The following is a 9,454-nucleotide window of genomic DNA, read 5'->3' on the forward strand; positions in this document are numbered from 1 at the left end:
AGTAAGGAATATGGAGATTTCAAAGCTACTTGATAGTAGAGAGAGGAAACAAATACAATCTCAGTTACAGTAAAGCCAGACTTTATTTACTTGGGCTCCAAAGTAACCGTAGATGGTTCCTGATGCCATGAAATTAAAAGATGCTCACTCCTTGGAAGAAAAGTTGTGACAAAGTTAGACAGTGTATTAAAAGAAAGAGACATTACTTTGCCAACAAATGTCCATAAAGTCAAAGCTATGGTGTTTCCAGCAGTCGGGTACAGATGGAGGAGCTGCACCATAAAGAAGCCTGAGTGCTGAAGAATTGATCTTTTCAAACTGTGGTGTTGGAGAATGGAGAAGACTCTTGAGAGTCCCTTGAACTGCAAGGAGATCCAAGCAGTCAATCCTAAGGGAAATCAACCCTGAATCTTCAGTGGAAAAACTGATGCTGAAGCTCCAATACTTTGGCCTCCTGAAGGGAAGAGTCAACTCATTGGGAAAACAGAACAAAACAAAACCCTTGATCCTGGGAAATACTGAAGGCAGCAGCAGAAGGCATGACAGAGGATGAGATGGTTGGGTGGCATCAGCAACCCAACGGAATGAGTTTGAGCAAGCTTCAGGGGATGGTGATGGACAGGGAAGCGTGGCATACAGAAGTTCATAGGGTCACAGGGAGTCAGACATGACTGAGCAACTGAACAACAAAAGCCAGGCAGAGTCTTTATGTGCAGCTGGCTGAACCTCAATGGGGCTTTTCAGAATTTCTGGAGGTGGGTAGAAGATAATTTTTCAGCCAGATCTCTTGCTGCAACATGTCTGGAATATTTCGTGTTTGTAGTCAATCTTTTTTGTGTTTTTTTCTGGGTGGCACTTGGGAGTCAGTGTTCCTCACAATGATGGATGGTGTCTCTCTCAGTCCCAGCTGAACTGAACTTTGGATCATGACCTCTGTTTCAGGAGGTAACCCTCGCAAGTGCTCTGGCTTTTGGAATGACCGATGATTCTTGGTTTGGTTCTCTGTCTTTTCCTTCACGTTCAAACTTTGTGGCCAGCACTCGCAACATGGAAAGACCCTCCTGTTCCAGTTCCTCTGAGCGTGATTTACAAAGGATGTCACCTGTTTGAAAATCTCGAGGCAAAACAGACAAACAAATTGTTCATATTTCCATGCCATGTTCTAAAATACACCTCTACATTCACAAAGGCTGACAATCTGTAATTGCAAACACGGCACGCATAGGGCATTTTGCCAGGTTTGTGACTGTCCTTCATGTGCTGTAAGAGAACCTGATCTGTTTTGAAGGACAATTCACAGATATTACAGACCGTGGAGGGCTCCCAGGAAGCAGGGACACTTTCCATGTGACACTGCAGCTGGAACGAGGTGGGAAACTGGCGGTGGCAGTGCTGACAGGTATGTGGGTTTCCCAGCTGTCACCCTTCTGCCTCTCAAGCTCCAGATGGTTCCTCAGGTGGGTCATAAACTTGACATATTTTAGAACACTCAAGCAGCTGAGGCATTTGAAGGCTGTGTGAGTCTTCTGTTCTGGTGCCGTCTCTTGTATGCTGCCATAGTAAAAACCACCAAATAACATTTACTTTCATCGGTAAATTTGATCCCAGATTTACTTTCATGGGATCAACAGTCTTGCTCTGACGTGCAAGAGTCAAAAAGTCCATTTTCTCCAGCCCTTACAAACTACATGTTCCTTCTGGATCCATAAGACAGAAGCATGCCTGGTCATTGGTGTGAGTCCATGAAAATGATGCCCCACCATGCACACGGCTCGGTGAGGTTATGATATTCCAAGGTCATAATTGTGTTTTTCCAGGAGAGATACCTGGGGGGCCATAGGGGAGGCAGGTCCCCCTGGGATTCCATCGCTGAGTTTGGGTCTTTTGGGATTCCCACTGTTAAAATTCACATCAGAAGTGGGACACCGCTTTGAATTAAGAGGGCTTTCATCCTTACCTCCTAATGAGAGAACAGCTCCAGAGAGAAAGTGAGGCCGCAGAGAGAGCAATTCTGAATTGTGAAGGACAGTTTCCGGAGAGTTCATTTTCTAATCAGGTTTAGATGAAGGCTCAGAAATAATAGAACTGCCTCTTCCTCCCCATACACACTGAGAAGCTCGTGATATGGCAGCTGGCTCTGATGCTGGGGTCTTAAGATTTGCAGGTTGCAATGTGCAGGAGGTATCCGGACTCACGTGGTCCTTCATTCTTCTTGAAGATGAGTCCCTGGTCACTCTGTTTAAAACGTTAGAAATGACTGGCTTTGAACTTGAAATCACTCTGACAAAGAGGGTTTCAGCATCCTCACTGACATGCTCCACTCCAACAAAGATGACCTCAGCATCGTTGTCCTCACATCTGGATTTGGACATGGCGGTCTTTTTCTTGGGTTGTGGTGGTGCTTGTGCTTCCTCACATGGGAAGAGATGGGCCATTTTGCAACCACTTTTTGCTTCAAGTGGCCCCTTCTAGTGTTTTTCTCCCCCCTAAAAGCAATCACCAGCAAGGTCATCCCCTCTGATCTCAGGTGTCAGTCTCTGTGGTTTCAGGTCACCCTCAGTTGTTCACCGAGAATATTAAATGGAAAACTCCAGAAATATATAACTTATGCATTTTAATCTGCAGGTAATTCTGAGGAGAGTGATTGGAATCTCACACCATCCTACTTCCTCCTGCCCAGAATGTGAATCGTTCCTTAGTCCTGAACATCCCACGCGTCTGTCACTCGGTTACCACAATGACTGTTGAGATGCCACAGGGCTTGTGACCAAGTTATCCTTACTTTACTCAATAATGGCCCCAAATCATAAATGGAGGGATGCTGCCCATTTAGATATGTCGGAGAAAATCCATTAAGTGCTACCTTTCAGTGAAAAGATAGAAGTTCTCAATTTTTATATAAAAAGAGAAAGAAAAAAATGTATGCTGGGGTTGCTAATATCTGTGGTGAATGTGAAGAAGAGAAAATAAATCTGGGTTAGTTTTGCTGTCAAACCTCAAACTGTGAAAGGTATGGACACAGGGTGAGGTAAGTGCTTAGCTAGGGTGAAAAAAAAATCACTCAATTAGGACAGTAGTATATTTTACATAGCGACTACACTCACAAAACTTTTATAAAAGTATATTGTTATAATTGTTCTATGTTATTGTTACACCTTCCCTGGTGGCTCAGATGGTAAAGTGTCTGCCTACAATTCTGGAGAGCCAGGTTCAATCCCTGGGTCAGGAAGATCCTCTGAAGAGGGAAATGGCAATCCAGTCCAGAATTCTAGCCTGGGAAATCCCATGGAGAGAGGAGCGTAATAAGCTGCAGTCCATGGGGTCACAAAGAGTTGCACACGACTGAGCGACTTCACTTTCACTTTCCTGTTATTTTTAGGCAGTAGCTATCTCTTACTGTGCCTCTATACAGTAGACTGCATCACAGGTATGTTTGTATAGAAGAACCATTGTGCATATAGAGTTTGATACTGTGTGAGGTTACCGATGTCCCCTGGGGGTCTTGAAACTTATTCTTTGCGGTGGTGATGCTTATATTTCTTTCAAAAGACAAAATTAGTACCTGATTTAATCATTGGCTGAAACATTGAGATAACTATTAACATGCTTAGACATAAGGAAATATCTCAAACTCAGTTAAGTGACATGACCATTTTAAACTTCCTTCTCCAGCCACCACTTTTGCCTTGTCTCCCCACGGTGGCCCCAATGCTCCCGTTTAACTCTGCAGGAGAGCTGGTAGGCACCATTTTGCTGATAGATCTACAATCTCACTCAGAAATGCTGACCGACAGAAAATGTCCAAAAGAGCCCCCAGCTGTCCCTTGGGGGTGCCTCTCACTCCCTCCACTCTCTGAGTCCAGAAGGCACCATAGTCTATACATGGATCAAAAATGTGTTTTCTAAAAATTCCAGCCAGTTCTAATAGCAAGGCTTGAACCTGCCTCATGCTGGCAACTCTCCCTCTCCCTCTCCCTCTCCCTCTCCCTCTCCCTCTCCCTCTCCCTCTCCCTCTCCCTCTCCCTCTCCCTCTCCCTCTCCCTCTCCCTCTCCCTCTCCCTCTCCCTCTCCCTCTCCCTCTCCCTCTCCCTCTCCCTCTCCCTCTCCCTCTCCCTCTCCCTCTCCCTCTCCCTCTCCCTCTCCCTCTCCCTCTCCCTCTCCGTCTCCCTCTCAGAGAGGGAGAGCATTTACACTGTACTTGAAACTATTTACACAGCATCAACATTGTACTAGTATTATAAGGAATGTGGAGATGATTTAAAACATGTGGGAGTATCCCCTTAAGTTACATGCAAAGACTGCACCATTTTATATAATAGACTTGAGCACCCATGGATTTTGGTATCTCCAGGTGCAGGGTTCCCAGACCCAATCTCCGAAGGGTACCGAGGAGGAAGGATGGGGACTGTTCATGACTTCCACTGCTCCCCCTGCCTTGGATGCTGTCTCAAGTACCAGCACCCAACTCTTGACCTGCCTCGGTCCACAGTTTCTCTGCCAGGCTTTCCTAACCATGATGTAAGAAAGCACAGCTTCCCTCAACTCACATGCCATATTCACCTCCAGAGCTATTGGGTTGCTGTATTTTGGTTTCTCGAACAACATGTAGTGTCTGTCAGTGCTACATGTCTGCTGCATAAATAAACAGTAACTGTTATTAAACAATCATTTATCTCTACCTCAAGCTTGACCCACTGATTCCTGGCTCCCCAGGTACTTACACTTGATCTTAGTCAAAAGGCTGAGAAGCAATTGCTCCAAGCATTTAATAAACTCCAAATCTGAATGGGTTAAAACTATCATGCAAGAGAGAAAGTCAGCCAGTATGTAGCTGGATGCTGACAGGGGCGGTGGTGCTCATTAAAGTAAAAGATTTATAACACAGTTTCTCTCTATATAATATGTTTGTCGATAGCTTCCATGCCATTAACACGTTTCATAGACATTAAGGGACATTTGGCCATTTGTGATACCAGATCACATTTCATCAGTAGCAAATCATAGTTTGTTTGGTTGTGTGTAAATGATGTCCCTAGCGGTAAAGGTCCCTCCTGCCAGTGCAGAAGACCTAAGAGATGCAGGTTCCATCTCTGGGTCAGGAAGACCACCTGGAGGAGGGCATGGCAACCCACTGCAGTATTCCTGCCTGAAGAATCGTATGGACAGAGAAGAATCGTGGGCGACAGTCCATAGGGTTGCAAAAAGTCAAGCATGACTGAAGCAACTGAACACACACACATACATAGGTATATAAATATATATTTTATAGTGGTATGAAAAATAATGCTCTGGGACTTCCCTGGTATTCCAGTATTTAAGACTCCTCACTTCCAGGCCAAGGGCACAGCTTCAATCCTTGGTCAGGGACCTGTGATCCCACATGCCACTGGGTGTGGCCAAAAGTAAATGGAATAATGTATCTTACAGCTTATGTCATCTTAGATTTAATGAAGATTTCTATTTTTCATAAGCAGAATCCAGCCTCCTTAATTCATGTCACAAGTCACTAATGGGATGCTAGCTGCATTATACAGGCAAATGGTTTAGACAGAGATTGACAAATTGGCTTGCTTCCTGTTTTTTTTTTTTTCTTTTTTTTTTCCCTCAAACAGTGAACTGAGTGATTTTTATGTTTTAGTTTAGTTTTTGTTTTGTTTTTACTTTTAAAAAACGTTTAATATTTTTTTTACATTTTTTTTTTAGTTTGGGGAAACACAAAGGAAACTTTTGTGACATGTGAAAATTATATAATATCTATATTTCAGTGTCACAAATAAAGTTTTATTGGAATACAGCCATCATCATTTGCCACTGCCTGAGGCTATTTCACCCTGCTAATGGGAGAGACCTCATGGCCCTTAATGCCTGGTTACTCTCTAGCCCTTTACAGAGAAATTTTGCAGACTCATGGCTGCAGAGAACAAAAGGAAGCATTCCAAACCCCATGGCTCACCAGCTCCTGAAGTCCAGTTGACTCAGTGCAGCTAAACACTTCCTACTCTGAGACGAAGTGGAGGGTGAAGCTGGAGTGTCTTTGTCTTCACGTCCCAGAAATATTTCTCTGGGAATAGCAGCACCGCTTCCTGTGTCCAGTGTCTGTGAAACTCCTGCCCGGCTCTCCAAATGCCTTTTCCCAGTGAGGCTGCATCAGGAGATTCCAAGCCTTTTAAAGCCCATTCTAGTCCAATCCATAGTACCCAAACCAGGCTCTAATCAGGTTTCTGAACCAGTTTTTCCCCATAGGATCTTTCAACTAGAAACTTTTCTAGCAAAATGTTAGAGAGGGTAAAGAATCTGAGTGGGGCTTCTCAGAATCTGGGAGGGCCCCTCCCAGGGGCTATTTTCGAAGTCTCAGTGTGGTGAGAGTCCCCACTTGCATCTCTGGCATCCAGAGGCCCACCACCTTATCTCCAATTTATCTGAATCTTTAGTTATTTGGGGTTCAATAGTTAAGGGCAAGGGAAGGTGGTCCACACAGCTCTTCCAACAGGGCATGGGCTGATGTCAGGAACCTAAAAAGTCAGGAGTTCTCTTCTAATGGCAAAAATATTCTCCAGCGGCAAACAGTGAACCCCTGTTCTCTTCTGAGGGCAAGGGGGTGGGTTGGGGAGGAGGCAGGGTGAGGAGGGCAGGAAGTAAGCTTACTCCCAAGTGATCTGCCCTTAAAGACTCAGCACCCGCTGGATTCCCAGGGTCCTCACTGTGAATCTACATGCTGAACCCCAGGAGCATTTTCTAGGCAGAGGCTCATGCGTTCTTAAACCATGTCAGGGGTGTCAGGCCACACCCTCACCCTCCTCCTGCTCCCTTCCCCCCTTACTCACCCTCTTCTCTGTCCTTTCCGGCACCTAGATTATATTTCAAGCTTTCCCTCCCACTACGTTTACAGCCCTGTGCACACAGATTCGTGGGTTTCAGAGAGGGTTTCAGAGAAGAAATATGTGGATTTCCATTCATTATAAGGTAATAGAGTCACTGAATTAGAACAAAAATGATGTTCACTAATGAACGTGATCTCAAATGCTGTAATCAGATATAACATCAAAAATGCCATTATTATCAAATCAACATGTTCTCCCCTTAAATTTACAGAATATATGTCCGTTACATCTCAATGAAGCAGGGAAAAAAATAAAAACTGACCATTATAAAGAGCTCATTTTATACTCTTTTAAGAAGCATGATGGCCCGTGCTGTGCCTAGTAGCTCAGTTGTGTCTGACTTTTTGTGACCCCATGGACTGCAGCCAGCCAGCCTCCTCTACCCATTGAGTTCACCAGGGAAAAATGCTGGAGTGGGTTACCATGTCCTTCTCCAATGTTGGTGAGTAACAGAACCCAAGGCTAGGGACTTCCTGGCAGTCCAGTGGTTGAGAATCTGCCTTCCAATGCAGGGAATGTGAGTTTAATACGTGGTGGGTAAGATCCTACATGCCAGAGGGCAGTAGAATGGACAAAGGATCCTGCATGCCACGACTAAGACCCGAAGAAGCCAAATAGGTAAGTAAAAGTGAATATTTTTAAAAACTCTATGCTCTTTACATTCTTCTGGATATATTTGAAAGCATGATATTACAGTTTTATTTTTTTATGGACATACCATGAGACTTCCTGCAGGAGCTTAGTTTCCTGACCAGGGACTGAACCCAGGTCACCAGAGTGAAAGCACTGAACACTAACTGCTGGCTTGCCAGGGAATTCCTAATCTGATTTACTTAAAGGGTTTATTTTTATTGTATGCCAAAAGGTACATCCTTTCCAGTGTTTACACTTACAACAAAAACATTTTGGATGTCAATTTTAAAACGTTTGCAAAAACTTAGGAGAAAGGAAGAAACATTTTGACTACCAATTTATGCTTCTAGGCTTCCCTGATGGCTCAGACAGTAAAAAATCTGCCTGCAGTACAGGAGACCAGAGTTTAATCCCTGTGTCAGGAAGATCTCCTGGAGAAGAAAATGGCTCTCCCCTTAAGTCTGCTTGCCTGGAGAATTCCATGGACAGAGGAGCCTGGCGAGCTACTACTATCCATGGGTTTGCAAAGTGTCAAACACAACTGGACAACTAACACTTTCACTTTCATATGCTTCTAAAGATTGCTCAAATCTCAGAATCACCTGGGACATTATTAAACATAGAGATTCCAGGGCTGCATATCACACCTAAGAAATTCAAATTGCCCTAGGAGAGGGCCTGGGAATCTGAAAGTTCAAAGTTCGCCTCACTTGATTCTGAAGTGAAGTGAATCCCAGGGTGTAAAGTCATCCAATACTTTGGGAAAGATTGATCTCTGGTGGCTCAGCACTAAAGAATCCACCTGTTAACGCAGGAGACCTGGGTACAGTCTCTGGGTTGGGAAGCTCTCCTGGAGGAAGAAATGGCAACCACGCCAGTATTCTTGCCTGAGAAATCCCATGGACAGAGGAGCCTGGCAGGCTACAGTCTATGGGGTCACAAAAGACTCAGACGCACAACTTAGCAACTCTGCCTCAACAGTGAAAGTGAGAGGTGCTCAGTTGTATCCAACCCTTTGTGACCGCGTGGACCATATGCAGTCCATGGAATCCTCCAGGCTAGAATACTGGTGTGGGTAGCCTTTCCTGTCTCCAGAGGATCTTCCCAACCCAGGGATCAAACCCAGGTCTCCCACATTGCAGTCAGATTCTTTACCAGCTGAGGCACAATGGGAGCCCAAGCAACACTAAGAATATGCTTAAAATACCCAAGAATCTACACCTTCAGGAGACCCTAAGGGTTGAGGGTCAGGAATTCATTTTTTCCTTCATGTGACACACTGAGCACCTGCCTTGGGAGGAGCAGATTATTGGTAATTCAGTAAACTAAAGAGACATTGTATCGATTCGGCTAGTCAAATGCTGGAGAGGGTGTGGAGAAAAGGGAACACTCCTACACTGTTGGTGGGAATGCAAACTAGTACAGCCACTATGGAGAACAGTGTGGAGATTCCTTAAAAAATTGCAAATAGAACTACCTTATGACCCAGCAATCCCACTGCTGGGCATACACACCAAGGAAACCAGAATGGAAAGAGACACATGTACCCCAATGTTCATCCCAGCACTGTTCATAATAGCCAGGACATGGAAACAACCTAGATGTCCATCAGCAGATCAATGGATAAGAAAGCTGTGGTACATATACACAATGGAGCCTTACTCAGCCATTAAAAAGAATTCACTTGAATCAGTTCTGATGAGATGGATGAAACTGGAGCCGATTATACAGAGTGAAGTAAGCCAGACAGAAAAACACCAATACAGTATACTAACACATATATATGGAATTTAGGAAGATGGCAATGACGACCCTGTATGCAAGACAGGAAAAAAGACACAGATGTGTATAACAGACTTTTGGACTCAGAGGGAGAGGAAGAGGGTGGGATGATTTGGGAGAATGGCATTCTAACATGTATACTATCATGTAAGAATTGA

General features: G+C 44.4%; 1 pseudogene; it reads right to left on the reverse strand.

Moving 5' to 3' along the window:
* Nucleotides 1–739: 739 nt before the first annotated feature.
* Nucleotides 740–2,435, reverse strand: LOC132658995 (zinc finger protein 280A-like; annotated as a pseudogene).
* Nucleotides 2,436–9,454: the final 7,019 nt, after the last annotated feature.

The sequence above is a fragment of the Ovis aries genome, chromosome Y, assembly GCF_016772045.2.
Source record: "Ovis aries strain OAR_USU_Benz2616 breed Rambouillet chromosome Y, ARS-UI_Ramb_v3.0, whole genome shotgun sequence".
NCBI classification, from domain to species: Eukaryota; Metazoa; Chordata; class Mammalia; order Artiodactyla; family Bovidae; genus Ovis; species Ovis aries.